General features: G+C 32.8%; 1 protein-coding gene and 1 long non-coding RNA gene across 2 annotated transcripts in view; one reads left to right on the top strand and one right to left on the bottom strand.

Moving 5' to 3' along the window:
* Window positions 1-17380, top strand: part of LOC130987821 (uncharacterized) — a 551243-nt gene that overhangs the window by 25320 nt on the left and 508543 nt on the right. The gene's annotated exons all lie outside the window — the stretch shown is intronic.
* LOC130987834 (uncharacterized) lies at window positions 5507-8187 on the bottom strand. The gene is made up of 2 exons (XR_009089856.1): window positions 7934-8187; window positions 5507-6727 (listed from the first exon to the last, which is right to left on the bottom strand). It is a non-coding gene; the product is annotated as an uncharacterized LOC130987834 (long non-coding RNA).

Here is a 17380-nt window from a genome sequence, read left to right as displayed (position 1 = left end):
CGTTTATAAAAATGACAAAAAATTTACCCTTTATTCACATTTTCACTTTTTCACCTACCACATTTAACACACAAAAATATCAGTTTCTTAATTCTCGTGCCGAAAAGAACTACGTCATGCTTCATGGGACGCGAGGGAGTAATATGTGAAATCAAACCTAATAAAACCCGACTGGCAAATATAAGACATATTAATAAACAACCCTAGCATAAAATAATACTCGTAGTCCTACTATGTGCGTGTTTTGACCTAACGACAGAGTGACTAATGGCTAATGCCAAAGGTTTTAGGCCTTAATCACTTATTTAATTGTTAATTTATATATAAGACTCAATTAACCTCAAAGGGTTTCACTATTGCTGCTAAGACAAAGGATTGTTGGTAGACAAACACAAAGAGCTAAACTTTGTTGGGACCGAACAAATTATAGCCATGATATAGTTACCCAAGTTGTAAGATGCTTTTACTAGTGTCAATTTCTCGTGACAAGATTTGATCCCATGATTTAAAACATTTTCCTCTAAATCATAATTAGTTGCCGAAAGATAGATAAATATCTAAGCCAAATTACATCAGATAATCAATCATACTATTATATATTCTTCATCTATTATTGGTACTCGAAGTAAATAGAAGAATCATCAATTATGCGGAAACAGTTGCTATATTAGAAGACTACACTATACTAATTAATGCATTTATGGTTTACATAGTTAATGATTTTCGAAATAAGTGTGCATGCAATTTTAAAATTAATAGAGTTTTCGGTAAAAAAAATTCTGCACGTTAATGTTGAAAATCTCTCACCACCTTTTATGAAAATCTCACAGCAAGAAGCTTGACATTGGTAATGGTAAACCATTTCTTTTTGTGGATATATTAAATGCATTAAAATACTACATAAATTACAGGGTGGCTTTCATTAATTAACACAAAAACTTTTACTTTTTCTAAAAAAAAATAAAAAAATACACGTATGAACTTGCAAGTTCTGTATTTTTTTTTCAATAAGATTAACAATTCCGATCAAATTTGAATTTACATGGCATCCACGTGGACGGTTAATTTCCAAATTTGCGCTCAAGATATATATTAAGTGAGACGACATATTAAAATAAATGAATTTATTTTGTCCTTCAACTTTAATTAAATCTTGAAACCAATCTCATCTCTCAAATGAAAATCAATATTCATGCTCAAAACAAATGTATTTTTGTATATTATTCTCATAAAAAACATCAAATTCTCACAAATCGTCCTTCTTTCGTTCAAGGAACTTCAAAATCATGGATGATTAAAAGAACTTGTAAATTTCATATGAGTATTTGATAAGAAAATTGAAAGTTTAATGCATTTGGCTATTTTACTGTATTGTTTAATTTAGTTTTTTAAATAAGAAAAAAGAAAAAAAATGATTTATTTAATTTAGTTTTTTAAATAAAAAATAGTTATTTTACTGTATTGTTGGGTAATTTTTATTTTATTTAAATAAAATTAAAAATACAAAAAAATAAAAAAATAACTACATTGTAAATAACACTATAAAATAACTAAATTCTGTTTTTATTTGAAAATAAATTAAATAATTTATTTTTTTAATTATTTAACTAATTTGGGCAGCCACATTGTACATGTTTAGTATCACTCTTTATTATTTATCAAAATTTAAGTTCTTTTGTGAGGATTTCATGAATAGTTACGAAAATGACTCAAAAAAAAAAAAAAAGTCACGAAATGGATGCCGACAATCGCAACCATTTTCCCAGGAAACTCCAAATTTCAGGTTTTCTGGCGGAAAAGGACTGAAAATTACTTTTTTTCAAAGGTTTTTTGAATTCATATCGCCACCTTTTAATTTGCAGATTAAAATTCAAAGGTTTTTTTAATTTGAATTCATATCGCCACCTTTTTTTCAAAGGTTTTTTGCAGATTAAAATTCATTGCGATGTGCGACACCATAAATAGTTCACAGTTCACACTGCCTATTTAATTTGAAAATTATACTCGTATTTTATATTTCCCTAATTGTGTTACTATATGTTACATACACAGTTAAATACTTTGAGTTATTATTTCAATTCCAATCTAATATCGGGTCAGAATTTTGGTACAATAATATTTTTTTTTTGAGGGAGACGTGCGGTAGAGTTTGAGCCCTAAACGTCCTTGTTCAGGGCTAAAAATGTGATTTGTCTAAAATTGAAAACAATAGTATCAATTCATTAGATCAGTTTATGATAACTTAAAAAAGTGTGATCTACATTTAAAAAGTGTGATCAGTCTAGAAAGTTGATATCCCACATTTAGACCATATTTTTTTTAGGAGAGAACACATGATGTTTATTACAGTTGAACATTGAAATCTCACATAATTTATAACATAGAATCTAGCAGCGTCCAATATTATTAAAGTTTCTTTTTACAAGTAACTTGTAATTCGCAAACAGGAAAAGAAATAGAAACAAAAGTTAAGAAAATATAGATAAAGAAAAAAAAGAAAAAAAAGAAGTTAGAGCAATACGTCTAACATGGCCCACATAGGTTTTGGGCCTGTTAATGGGCCACATAGATTTTGGGCCTGTTAGTGGGCCACATAGATTTTGGGCCTTTTAATCAATAACCTGTCACACTGATTGCTTTGTGGGCTTCTAATTAAACGCAAGAGTTGTCTCTTGCCGACTCCATTTTCTCACCTCTCTTTGTAGCAATTCTAATTTAGTTCGATTAAAATATTATCAATTATTTCATATATTTTAGCTACATGCATTCATATATATTTCATAGCCTTCTTTATTAAATAGAAAGAATCATCCAAAATCTCTATCCTAATTCCTAACCTTACTAATCACAACCTACACAATCCAACAACCCCAAAAATCGTCATCCCCATATTACCCATTTTTAACCTAATAATAAAGTCTTTGTATAAGAAAAAAAACAATCTTTAATAAAAATTTATGTCCATTCACATATACGATTGATTTACCATCAATCTTTAATGCGTATTTAGGGTTTACTAGTAGGAAGATATGTGGGACACACCTAATAGTATTGGATTAAATAACAAATATATATGTAAAATGAAATAAATCATATCACAACTTTGAAGAATTCTAGATACATAGAGATTCTTATTTGGAACACTTTTATAATAGTAATAGATAATAATATCATATTACACTATTGTACTTTAATTTAAATATATAATAGGGGTATAATAGACAAAATCAAATTTTAAGAAACAAGACTCTTATACTAAGTAATGATTAATTTTCAATTAGAATTTATTAATTACAATAAATATTTAATTAGGAGGAATGCACCGTGCATCTGAATTCCAAATTCTAGACGTAGTAGAGTATTCCTCAAACATATATTCTATTTACTTTTGTTTTCTTTCCATAGACTTTTTTTTTTTTGAGAACCAATTATGAAAATATAGAGTGATATAATTAATACTTTAGTTGAGGAATTTACTAGGAGAAAAGAAGGTGAAAAAGCTGAAGATAACCACCCTCTCTCAAATCTGCAAAGCCCTATTGTAAAGCCCAATATAAATATAGGAGTTGGGCTAGATCATTAACTATAGCAAAATATTATATGCCACCAATATATGACATGTATGATCTACATTGTGACCTTGATAAATCCAACTGGGCTCGAAGCAAATAATATGTCAGTATACACATATGTTGCTGATTTAAGTCAAATGAACGCATCAGGATTTAAACCAATCGAATCGAAGCGAATATCATTTGATTTCAATATGATTCGTAAAATAATTATATATTTAAATCGATATTCGAATATATTTCGAATCTTATTAATATTTGTATTCGATTCGTACTCTAATTCACAAATATTTAAATCGAATCAAATATTTCGTTTCAATTTTTTACAAGTGCATTTTAAACAATATGAGTGGAATATTTGATTCGAAAGTTCTTACTATGATTCGAATCGACTACGTATGTTGCAGATTTAAGTCAAATGAAATCAGAGGTTGCGGACTCCATAAATCCAACCCTCATTTCTATTAAGTTTTGATGTGGACGAAATCTGAAATTTGGTAAAGCAAAATTTGCCTCAGCTAAATTTGTACGAGGATGGTACACCTCGAATCAATTTTTTTTTAGCATTCCACACAATTTATTATTTTTTTCCTTAAAAAGCAAGCAGAGTAATAATAATAATAATAATAATAATAATAATAATAATAATAATAATAATAATAATAATAATAATAATAATAATAATAATAATTATTATTATTATTATTATTATTATTATTATTATTATTATAGTTCTAATAAATTATAAATAACCAAAGAATAAATACTCAGCGAGGTAGTGGCTTTTGTTTGAGAAGCAATGATGATTGATTTCGAGAGCAACTTATCAATTGAAAACATTGTAATATTTTCTCGTCATCAATTATTGAGAGAATATCATTCTCAATATATATGAGTAAAACTATCATTTATTCACTCATCTTTCATACGATTTTGCAAATTTCTTTTGACAATCTTTTTTTTTTTTTTTTGAGAATTACGAGAGATATTTAATATATATAAATAAATCAGCAATCCCCGCACGGAGACGGAACCTCTACACTACACAAAGGTGGGAAAGCAACCGCATGCAGACGGAACACTACCCATGCGGTGGAAAAACTATCTGCACGCGGGCGGGATTGAACCCAAAACCTCTCACAAAAGAGAGTCTATAGGTGTCTCAGTTTTGCCACTTGAGCTAGGTCTCATCGAACGCTTTTGACAATCTTCATTACATAAACTTCACTAATCTTTTTGTCCACAAAAAATTACTAATTTTCAGTAGTAATAATTTATACAATTGAACAATAATCTATTTAATAAGTATCAACAATCAAGACGATATTAATAAATCAACCATTTATTAAGACCTAAAATAAATCTGACAATTTCAATCATGACCTCAAGTTACTTATACCCCATGAATATATTGTTGGTGGTGGAACATTTCGCAATTGGAGGAATAAGTTTGAATAAGTTGTTTGCAATGCACGAATAATTATTCAAATATGAGTTCAAATTTTGATGGGGCAAAAATTTCATCAATTAATTAATTACGACTATTCATATATTACAAACAGTTTATTCAGTCATATATACTAACTTATTCGTTATTTAGATTTCTTACGAAAATAATGATTCTCACTCTATATATATCTATATATAATTAAAATTATTGAAGTTCAAATGTTGTAGCACCTAACAGATGCTTTCATTATTTGGATTATTCTGAATTTCTTTTTTATGAATTTCTATTTTCTTCTCATCAGCTTTTGGATGTAGAAGTTGGAGTAGGTCTACCAAACACTACCTGTTATTTTAAAGGAAAAGTCAAAAGCTAAAGTTATGCTGCAACGAACGGTTTTGTGCGTATTGATATATAGGAATTAATTAATTAGATAAAACAATTAATCTACACTGAAAAAATAAACTAGAAAAGGAGACACACACAGTTGGACATTATAATGTGGTTTATCAATTATTAAGAATAACACAATATGATATACCTGACTTCTAATAATGATTTGAAAAACAATAAAAAATCATAACGTGACATAACTTTAAGTACAGATTAGCGACGGATTAACGACGAACACTAATTATCGTCGTTAATGACGGAAATATTAACGCTGCAATTTTTACAATGAGAATATATAAATAATCCCTTCTGTCACTAAAATCCGCTATTAATCAGGATTATTTTTGTAGTGATAATATACTTATATATAAGAAAAAGTGGTTCATATAATAAACCTTACTTAAAATGAGAATACACAAACCATTCTGTTAATTGTGAATAAAGGTATAACTTTAATATAATAAAAACATTATTTCGTATTTGAAAAAGCATAATAACAAAGAAAATATTATTTTATGTTTAAAAAATTATAATCATAAAAAAGCATTAATTTGTGTGTAAAAGACATACAAAATCAATCTTAAATATCTATCGATAAAAATTTACGGATTAAATTGATTTTTATTTTATAGAATTATGTCGATGATTTTTATTTGATAATTCTCCTATACAATAAGAGACATATGATGATTAAATAAAATCATTGCATCCTAATTAGCAAGAATTTAGCTGTCTGGCCAGGAGAAAGTTCTAAATCGTTTAAAGCAATTCATTAACCATGTTTTCGATAAATATTTATTTATCAGTTGGTCTTGCATGCGACCGGCCGCATACTATATATGCGATCGATTACTTTTAATAAGCATAAGATATATATTCGTAATAGTACAAGTTCTAATAAATAAAAGTAACACTTATCATGAATAAATGTAATACTTTAGAAATATTACATTTCATTGTAACAATAATTACTTTTTGTACGACAATGATTATTTGACTAAATAGTTAAGAATATAAGTATTAATGAGTGAAAATAACTAAAAGTAAAAAAATTTATGAATAAAAGTAAATATTATTGTGAAGAAATGTAAACTTTCAAACCGGTCGCACCCAATAATTTGCCTTTATTTATATACGCTCCAACAATAATTGTGCATGTTAACTGATTAAATTAATACTCATTAATTACCAGAGAATCTCGTCGCAAATACAATTATACAAAAAATGAGAAATTTAATCTTTTCGTGTATATATATCATGAAAAACTAAGATGCCTCCACAAACATAATTCATAATTGTCTTGATAAGCTGCAACCTATTAATAAAATCATATTCAGTATATGTTTGTTTAATCACAAAAACTCCAATGTACATAACAACTAAAATTTAATTAAAACATTATATTCGAATTGTTAGATCTGGGACCTATTATATAACCGGCCCCTTCATATATACACAAATCTCATACTCAGAATTAAACTAAGGTAGTAAAATAAAATGTAGACAGAAACCATCGACATTTCATACACTATGAATGATGAACCAATTAATCTTCCTTAATCGAGAGACAATTTGCTTGTGGTGAGAAATGAATGATTTTTTTTAGGGTAGTAAGAATGATTAAATGTGGTGAGAAATTAATGAGAATGAATTAAGAATGTAAGATAATTAAATTACGATTAATTTAAATTAATCGTAATTAAATTAATCGTAATTAAATTATGATTGATATTTATTCAAATTAATCCTGAAAAATGAGAATAACGAATAATCAGTAAAATTAACAAATAAATCAGTGTAACGCGCGAATAAATATCATGATTAATACACATTAATAAACTTTGTGTGTTACATTCATTTATTGATGAATTTTATTGATTTATTCGTTTCGTTATTCTCATTTGTCACGATTAATTCAAATAAATATCAATCATATTATTTGATTATCACGCGCTCCAAATTCATTTTCCTATCTAACCATATTTAGCCATCCTCACTTAATCCTTTATAAAAAAATGTAATGGGATTTGACCTAGATCTCACCGTTTAAAAATAAAATCTGCACATTGAGACGCATACCATACAAGATTAAAAATTAAAAATGTGAAAAGTGAAAATTCTTAATTTGGACAACCAAACTAAATGCGCATGAAACATGTAACATGTTTCACAAATACATGTAATAATTTCAGATTTCATTTTTCGGACTTAGGAAAAAGGGGGTTTCCTCGACTCAATTTCCCAGTTAATAGTATATACTATTAAACACAAATTGTTACATATATATATATAAAACTTGCCTAAATTTAGTCATTGGAGGTAACATGGCGAAATCGATCACATGATATTGGCACGGCTCAATCAAACTAAAGAACCCAATTCTTGGGAGATTTGATTTGATTGAGTCGTTCCAACACCATAACCGGCCAGTCACCGCACAACGAAATTTAATCATTACCAAAAATGAAAATAAAGAAATAAAATAAATTTTAAAGGCAATTTTTAATACACAGATAATTACCTCTCCACTTCATCTCGATGTAAATTGGATTTCCACTTGTTGCATATATCCCAGCAGAAATTAGATTTTTGAAGAAGGCATCTATCTTCTTCCCCCCCAGAAACCCTAATTTTATACACTGAAAGAGAGGAAACTTGAGAAATGAATTAGGTGTGTGTGTGTGTGTTTTCCTAGAAAAAGAAAAGGAGAGAAATTTGGCAGATGAAAATATTGATCTTTGGCCTGATTTGATCAAAGATATATACAAAGAAAGAAAAGGGGGTTTTCATTAGGACTTCAAATGAGGACATATATAGTGGTTGATGACATTTTTGCAATGACAAAAATAATTAATGTCACTTTCTCCGGAATTTTCAAAATAAAATCCAATGACTACTTTAGATGATTTGCCAGCTCGGACAACCAAATTTTGATACCATATATAGTTAATATATCATCATTAGCATCATCATTATGTCATAGAATTAATCGACTCTTTCAAGAATTACAAATTTTTCTTGGACAAAATGCTTGTCTAAGAATAATCCAAGGCTATATTTTTCTTTTGTAGCTCATTGTTTTAGGAACAAGACTACAAGAGGTTTGATTTTTTGTTATATATATATATATATATATATATATATATATATATGTGTGTGTGTGTGTGTGTGTGTGTGTGTGTATTCACTTTCTGAATAATTTCAAATTTCTGCCCAAAAGTTACATTATAGTTAGTAGTACCTAATTAAAATACTCCGAACTGAGTGTTTATATTTTGGATTCGTAATCAAGCATTTTGGACAAGTACTACTATTTTTATTAACCCTATTAGGGTTAATGGTGACAAAAAGATAAAAACTACCAACTGTAAATTAAAAGAAAATTATAAAACTATTCGTTTTATGTCTCAACAATCCAACAATTGTAAGTCAAGCATCAGTGATCGAGCAACAATACAAAGTGCACTAATATATGCTTGCAAAAGGATAAAAATATCACTAGTACTAGTCGAGTATCAGTGGTCGAGCATGCCGAGCATTAATTTATTAATTTACCACAAATTAATGCTCTGCATATGCTCGACTCGTAGTGGTCAAACATATAATCAAAATGGTCGAGCATTAGAGCATTAGTGCATTTATCCCTAATGTTCTACTTGTAATTTTTTTTTTATCAGAAAAAGAAATTTATTAGAAGAGATAATGGTACCAGAGGTACCACCAAATTACACAAGAGCAAGAGGAAATACACAAGAGAACCAAGCTTGAGAACTAATTTCCTTATCAAGTAGTCCAAAGATCTTGTTCCAACTCCACATCCTCACTTTCACTTCTTCGATCACGTCATTGATCTCTCAATTCTTGCCCTCAAATCTGCTTTCATTACGCCGTTTCCACAACAGCCAAGTGGTACAAACCCAAACTGTCGCAAGAAAAAGTCGACCTTCATTTCCTTTGTCAAGATTTGTGAACAGATCGAAGTGAGCCTCAACCGATTGAGGCCACGCTGCTTTTATTCCCAGCCACCAATGAATTCCAATCCAAACCTTTTCAGTCTTCGGGCACGACAGAAGCAGATGATTTGTCGTTTCTAAATGTTGACAGCAAGCATTACACATAATCTCCTCCTCTCCAAGTGGGATATTTCTCTTTTTCAAATTTTCACACGTTGGCAGCCGGTCCCTGAGGATTCTCCACGTCGTTACTCTCGTCTTCTGTGGAGCCTGTATGTTCCAGATTTTCGCCAACCTTTCCCAATTACAAGTCTCCACCAAAGCCTCGTTTCCTAGCCCTTTGATGACTTCATATGCAGACTTTGTTGTATACATGCCCTCCTTTGTCGCTCGCCAAATCCAACCATCTGCACAACCTGTAATTGGAGAAGTACCAGAAATGAAAGATAACAGATGATTTGTCGTTTCTAAATGTTGACAGCAAGCATTACACATAATCTTCTCCTCTCCAAGTGGGATATTTCTCTTTTTCAAATTTTCACACGTTGGCAGCCGGTCCCTGAGGATTCTCCACGTCGTTACTCTCGTCTTCTGTGGAGCCTGTATGTTCCAGATTTTCGCCAACCTTTCCCAATTACAAGTCTCCACCAAAGCCTCGTTTCCTAGCCCTTTGATGACTTCATATGCAGACTTTGTTGTATACATGCCCTCCTTTGTCGCTCGCCAAATCCAACCATCTGCACAACCTGTAATTGGAGAAGTACCAGAAATGAAAGATAACAGATGATTTGTCGTTTCTAAATGTTGACAGCAAGCATTACACATAATCTTCTCCTCTCCAAGTGGGATATTTCTCTTTTTCAAATTTTCACAAGTTGGCAGCCGGTCCCTGAGGATTCTCCACGTCGTTACTCTCGTCTTCTGTGGAGCCTGTATGTTCCAGATTTTCGCCAACCTTTCCCAATTACAAGTCTCCACCAAAGCCTCGTTTCCTAGCCCTTTGATGACTTCATATGCAGACTTTGTTGTATACATGCCCTCCTTTGTCGCTCGCCAAATCCAACCATCTGCACAACCTGTAATTGGAGAAGTACCAGAAATGAAAGACAACAGATCGTTTGAAGCTGTGACTTCCTGGTCGAAAAGCACCCTTCTCCATTTCAAATCCCACGCCCAAACACCTTCCTCCCAGTTCCCCAATTCACTAATGGTCGAATCTTTATTGTCACTAAGATAGAAAAGTCTAGGGAACACAAACTTTAAAGGTTTAGTACCCACCCATCTATGCTCCCAGAATTTTGTATCTCTCCCGTTCCCAACCTTGCGATCAATGTTATCCACAAACCATTTCCCGGACTGCCCACCAGCTAAGGAGACAATTTTTGGCCACCAACCGCCCTTAATCCTGTTTGTTCCAACAAGTTTCAGACCTCCTCGTCCCACACGATCTCCCCATATAAGGATCGCACTATATCTGCCCACAACTTTCCTTTCCCAGTAAGATATCTCCACAGCCATTTCAAAACAAGAGCTTTATTGAACCATTCAAGGTTCCTAAGGCCCAACCCTCCTTCCCGAGTATCCGCACATAAGTCTTGCCACTTTACCCAAGCAATCCCTCCATGACCCTCCTCCCTTTCCCAAAGGAAATTACAGAACAAAGATTTAAGGGATCTCACCGTTGTCTTGGGTATTAAAGAGAAGGAGAGTTGATATAAAGGAATAGCCTGCAGAACCGCTTTGACAAAGGTGATGCGCCCCGCCATCGCCAGCTTATTCTTCTTCCATCCTTCAATTCTTTTTTTAACCTTTTCGACCAAGAAGTTCCATTCTGTCACCCGACTTCCATTTCCACCTATTTTCTGCCCGAGATAGGTGAAAGGGAAATTGCCGACTTTACAATTGAGCTCCTCTGACATCCTCTCAATCTTTGAGTTATCAACTTTGATTCCGATCAAACTGCATTTATTGAAGTTAACCCCAAGTCCGGATAGAAACTGGAAAAGCAACAGAATGTTTTTCAGCGCCGCTGCATTGGTATCACAATCCTCCAAGATGAAGATGGTATCATCTGCGTACTGTAAATGTGAGAGTTTGATTTTGTCTTTGCCAATCTCAGCTGGCATCAGGAGATGTTTCGCCACTGCTCTCTGAATCAAGGAATGAAGTCCTTCCGCCACAATGAGGAAAAGAAATGGGGATAGAGGGTCCCCCTGTCGCAGCCCTTTTTCCAGTTGGAATTCCCCCGAAGGCGAGCCGTTGATCAAGACATTTGCCGAGGCTGAACAAAGGCAACCCTTGATCCATTTTCTCCAAGTACAGTCGAAATTGAGGCGCTCAAACATGATATCCAAGAAATCCCACTCCACTGAGTCGTAAGCTTTTGCAAAATCAATTTTGAAGACGATTCTTCCCTTACAACTTCTCTTTACTTCAGCCACTGCCTCGTTCAGAATCACCACACTATCCAGAATATATCGGTCGCCAATAAACGCACTCTGATTGTCTGAGATAATTGAGTCCATAACTGTCCTCATTCTGCCAGCGAGGATCTTAGCAATGATCTTATAAAGACTACCAATGAGGGAGATGGGTCGATAATCCTCCAATGCATTTGCCTCATCTTTTTTCGGTATAAGGACGATGAAGGATGAATTGCAGCCTCTGGGGATTCTGCCATAAGTGTGAAATTCCTTCATCACCAAGAGAAAGTCCTTCTTGATAACCTCCCAGGAATTCTTCCAGAAATTCAGATTGAACCCGTCTGGTCTAGGGCTTTTGTTCCCATCGCAGCTCCAAATAGCTTCTTTTATTTCCGCTTCTGAGAAAGGTCTAACCATCCATCTCTTATCCTCATCTGAGAGCTTTCTTGCTGCAAAATTCTGGGGGATGATCGGCAAAACTCTGTTTCTTTTTCTATAGAAGCTTTCAAAATAGCACTTCACTCTTCTTTTGATGACATCCGGATCCTCCAGCCATTCATTATCGATCACCAAACCTGCCAACTCATTTTTCTTTTGCCTTCCAACAATCACTCTATGATAAAAGCTGGAGTTTACATCGACCTCCTTGAGCCACCGTGTCTTGGCTTTCTGTTGCAATAAGCTGGCTTTGTTCTTCGTCTGGAGAATGATCTGAGCTCGGATTTCATTTCGTCTGATTACTTCGCTGTCTTCAAGGCCGAAAACATCATCAATGGAGTCCCACTTTTGAAGTTCTTCTTTCAAAGTACTGATCTTGTGATCAATGACTCCATACGTCGTCTTATTCCACTCCTTCAACTCCATTTTCAGTGCTTTAAGTTTCTCTTTAAAAATGAAGCAGCCCCATCCCTGCACTGTTGCCTCTTCCTACACTTTCTGTACCAGATTTTTATACTGTGGGTGGGTAATCCAAGCATTGATGAACTTGAAAGGCTTTGGGCCCCAGTCGACCACCTTTGTGTTTAGGAGAATCGGGCAGTGGTCCGATAAGCTTCTCTGTAAACCTCTGCCGAAAGTAGAAGGCCAAGCCTTGAGCTAGCTCTCATTGACGAGGAACCTGTCCAACTTACTCTTACAAGCTCCATTTGGTTGATACCAAGTGAACTTCCGACCTTGAGTTCTAATCTCTGTCAAGTCACTCCCTCTAATGAAAGAGTCGAAGAGTCTTGATTCTGTACTCCCATAATTCTCTCCTCTTCCAACCCGTTCTCCTGGTTCTCGCACGGCGTTAAAGTCCCCCATGATGCAGAGGCAGCTGTCTCTATATTGATCTGTAATAATCCTCAATTTATCCCATAAGCAAGCTTTCTCATTGTTGTCATTTGATGAAGCAGCATGAAAAATTCCCCTGTTTCCACGTTCCGTTAACAACCACTGCACCTGGGATATCCCAACTGCTAGATGCCACAAATTTTTGCGTGTTCCAAGCGCACAGAATACCTCCCGATCTTCCATCGGAATTTCTCACCGCCAGATCCACATCACTCTTCCCCCACCAAGACTTACACATGACTGCTGGAAAATAGTCCATCTTTGTTTCTTGTAAGCAACAAAAGTCAATTATAAGGTTTCTGATGAGCTCACACACATCTTTCTGCTTTGCAGCACTCCCCAAGCCACGAATATTATAAGAGAGAAGAATCATGGATTACCTTTCTTTTCCTCCCCAGACGTCGCAATCCTCATCGTTTCCTTTGTTTGTGAAATGATAATTTCCGCCATTTGTTCGTCTTGTAACTTGCTCGATAACCCCAAATCTTTGCCGAAGTTCCAGATCTTCAAGCCCTTCTCCAGATTCTCTTTATTCATTTTCTCTTTCATGAGTCTTTTCTCGCCTCCTTGCTGTTCTCCCTCTGAATCAATCTGCGCAATAAAATTTTCCCAATTTTTCTTTTCTTCCTTTTTTCCTTGTGCCTTCCCGAGTCTTTTAATTTTTTGGGTGTGGTTAACCTCTCTACCTTTGCTGGAAACTCCCAAAAGCTTCTTGGAGAAGCCTCTTTTTTCTCTAAGAAAACTTCGACCCCATTGTTGCTCTCCTCCCCCTTCCTTGTTCACTTTATGAAAACTCACATCTCCATTTTCAGAGCCTCTATCCCTATCCACAGTCGGCTCCCTGTCCATCTCTCCACCTCTCGGCCGGAATTCCTCTGGTTTGTCTCTACTTTCGTGTGGGATTGGGTGGATCTCTTCTTGAGGCGTCAGAATATTAAGAGATTTTAGGGATTCTGAAAGCACCGTCCCCTGAGTATGTTGATCCGCCGATGTTTGGGCCTCCCCGTTCTTTAAAAATTCATCAGTATCTTGGCCCGATTCTTCTTGGTTTTGACTGGGCCCCTTACTGGTGTTTAATGGGCCTCCAAGGCAGACTGCCCTATCTTCAGAAAGCTGGCCCAATTCTACTTGTAATAATCGAGCATGTCAGGCAAAGGTCGTGATTTGAGTATATTACGAGATGAAGTTTCGAATCTATTAAGTAAGAACATTAACTTTGTCCGTTCAAATTCAAAATGAATAGTTTTTATAATTCTTTTATAATGGATTTTTTTTTGAAATAAAATAGTATAATACTATGTAACATTGGCTCGATCAACCCATGTTCATACGGGATACCTAAATACTATAAATGCAAATATAACTTATAGGGAGTTCTCAGTAAAGACAAAATTAAAAATACTTCCATTACATTTGTATCCCTTCACTATATTAGCTTTCAGATTTAAATTGTCTTCTAGACTTAATTTCAGTAAAAAATATTTAAGGTGTGGATTTTCTACATTGTCCTTTTTGCTAATTATGAGAAGAATTTATTTTCAATCATTAATTTCAGACTCAATTAAAAGTACGTACATATAAACTTATATAAAGTAAAATATAATAAAAACAAAAACTTCTTGAATTAGCTAGAGATAATCACCTAAGAATGAGCTAGGTGTAACATATAAGAAACGTCAAAGACAAAATAAAACACAATATTATTATATATATGAAAAAAATAACATTAATGTAATCAAGTTGGAAGAGGAGGCATTATACTACATTACTAGCTACTTTTAGAAGAATTAATATGAACATTTAAGCTTACCAAAAATATATAAAAATGAAACATGCATTTCACAGAATATCTAACTTGTAGCCTAAAGCAGCCATAATATTAAATAGAAAAAGACCTAGATTCTAAATTTCTAATAGGGTGGATGAATTATTTTTCGGTTGAAATGTTCCTTTAAATGCCTCAGTGGTTGGCCGATCCACATTAAAGACAAGAAGAAAACAAAGATTCCCTAATATATGCATTACTTAGTTGCCCCATTTGCCACAAAAAAAAGTATATCCTAATAAGTGGAATCGAATAAATGAGACTATGCACACGCTTTCAATTATATTTTTCATATATATTGAGTTTAGACTTAGGTAGTTCGGAAAATATACCTAATTAACTTTTGAGAAACGCAAAAGGTTGGAGGAAGGGTCAATTGCACGAGCACCACGGTCGTGCCGGCTGCTATTACTTTAAATCATACAGTAATATTTTATTTGAAGTTGATTAAGTATTGTAAATATATATATATATATATATATATATATATATATATATATATATATATATATACATAAATTTGGGTACAATCGATTGTACCGTACAACCGGATTGCACCCTAACCTGCATCATGACTCGAACCTACATCCTGACCCAAACCGTATAAATGACACCGTTATGTTATACAAATAACACTGTCTATAATTGATACTATTTAGAAGTTATACAAATGACATTTTCTATAATTGACACTATTCGATTATATAAATGATACTGCGCATAAATGACACTATTCGGTTATACAAAATGTCATAGTTTCATTTGTATAACCGAATAATGTCAATTATAAACAATGTCATTTGTATAAACGGATAGTGTCAATTATACACAATGTCATTTACAGTGTTATAATATCATTTATACGCAGTGTCATTTATATAACTGAATAGTATCAATTACAGACAGCGTCATTTGTATAACCGAATAGTATCATTTATATGGTTCGAATCAGAATGTAAGTTCAGATCAGAATATAGATTAAGATACGAGTCAGGCTGCAACTCGATTGTACAGTACAATCGATTGTAACCGTGCGCGACCAGCTCAAAAAAAATGTAATTAGATAGCATACTCATTTATTTGTAAAGTGCCAACCGCAGCGTCTTATTTGGTAGTTGGGAAAGGCGAATGTGGTGATTGGTATATAATTTTGTAATAATGGTTATAAAAGTGATATTATAAAATATATTTAAGATGTAAAGTATATCCCGATATTCGATAAGATAAGGTAATTATTGGAACAAAGATATGGTGCTCCGACCAATATCCAGAAACTACATTACTAATTGTTTTGGTTTCTTCTCACAAAGTATTCAATTTAATGGGTGACTAATGGCCTAGCTAAATTAGGGACACTATTTAATTAGTTTTGTTTCTTCATAATTCTAATTCCAGCTACTTTGCAGGAAAGAAGATTAGAAAGAGAAAAAAAGAAAAGAAAAGAGAGAGAGAGAGAGAGAAGAAATTGCAAAAGGATTGTGAATGTGAGGTTCCCAACTAAGCATATATATAATTCAATGAATTGTTCAGAGGCATGTGTGTTAATTTTTCTCTGTCTTAATGGAAATAAAATGTCATTGTTTTGTTGTGGTTATTGGTATAAACCATATACTAATACTAATAAGGATAATTATTAATGATCACCTATACATTGATGTATAAAATATACTCCAACTTACTTCGTTGGGTATATATTGCATATAGGTTTTCCACACATACACAAACAAACACTAAATAAATTAATGTGTAATTAATAAAGCCACCACGAAGAAAACAAGTTGGAATTAATCAGGAGAATTTTTGTTAGAATATTGTGATTCCAAATATTTTTATCCATTATATTTTATATTGGATTGCACATCGTTGGATGTGGAAAACTTATGAACGATCGTTGATTTCAAGAGATTCTATCCTAAAAAAATTATTTTTAGCAATTTATACATTTATACAACGAATTTATGTGTTTTACATAGAATTCATACATTTTAATTAATTCGTATTTTATATGTTAGAAAATATTTATACCGTAATCCTCCCTTATATATATATATATATATATATATAAGACATTGATTCCAAATAAAGAAAATCATCAAGACTATGTGGCGATTCCAACGATAATTGCATTTCCTTTAGGATAAATCTATCTAGATCTTCAGGGGTAAATGTAGATGTAGTTATGAAATTACTAGACATAAAAATGTGTTTTACCTGAACTACTCATATTAAAAGTTTGCACAGCCTAAAATTTTAAATTTAAAAATAAACTATTGTATTTTGAGGCACACTTACATGAGACGGATTAAAAGAAGGCTGGGGCTGAGCACATGTTAGTCAAAATGCATTTTATTTTTTATTTTCTATTTTTTAAATAGCATGTTATTTTTGGCGGAGAGAATGAGAAAAAAAAAAAAAAAAAGCATGCTAGAGAATGC

Source organism: Salvia miltiorrhiza, chromosome 6 (assembly GCF_028751815.1).
Source record: "Salvia miltiorrhiza cultivar Shanhuang (shh) chromosome 6, IMPLAD_Smil_shh, whole genome shotgun sequence".
Lineage (NCBI taxonomy): Eukaryota > Viridiplantae > Streptophyta > Magnoliopsida > Lamiales > Lamiaceae > Salvia > Salvia miltiorrhiza.
This window is presented reverse-complemented; position numbering and strand designations above follow the sequence as displayed.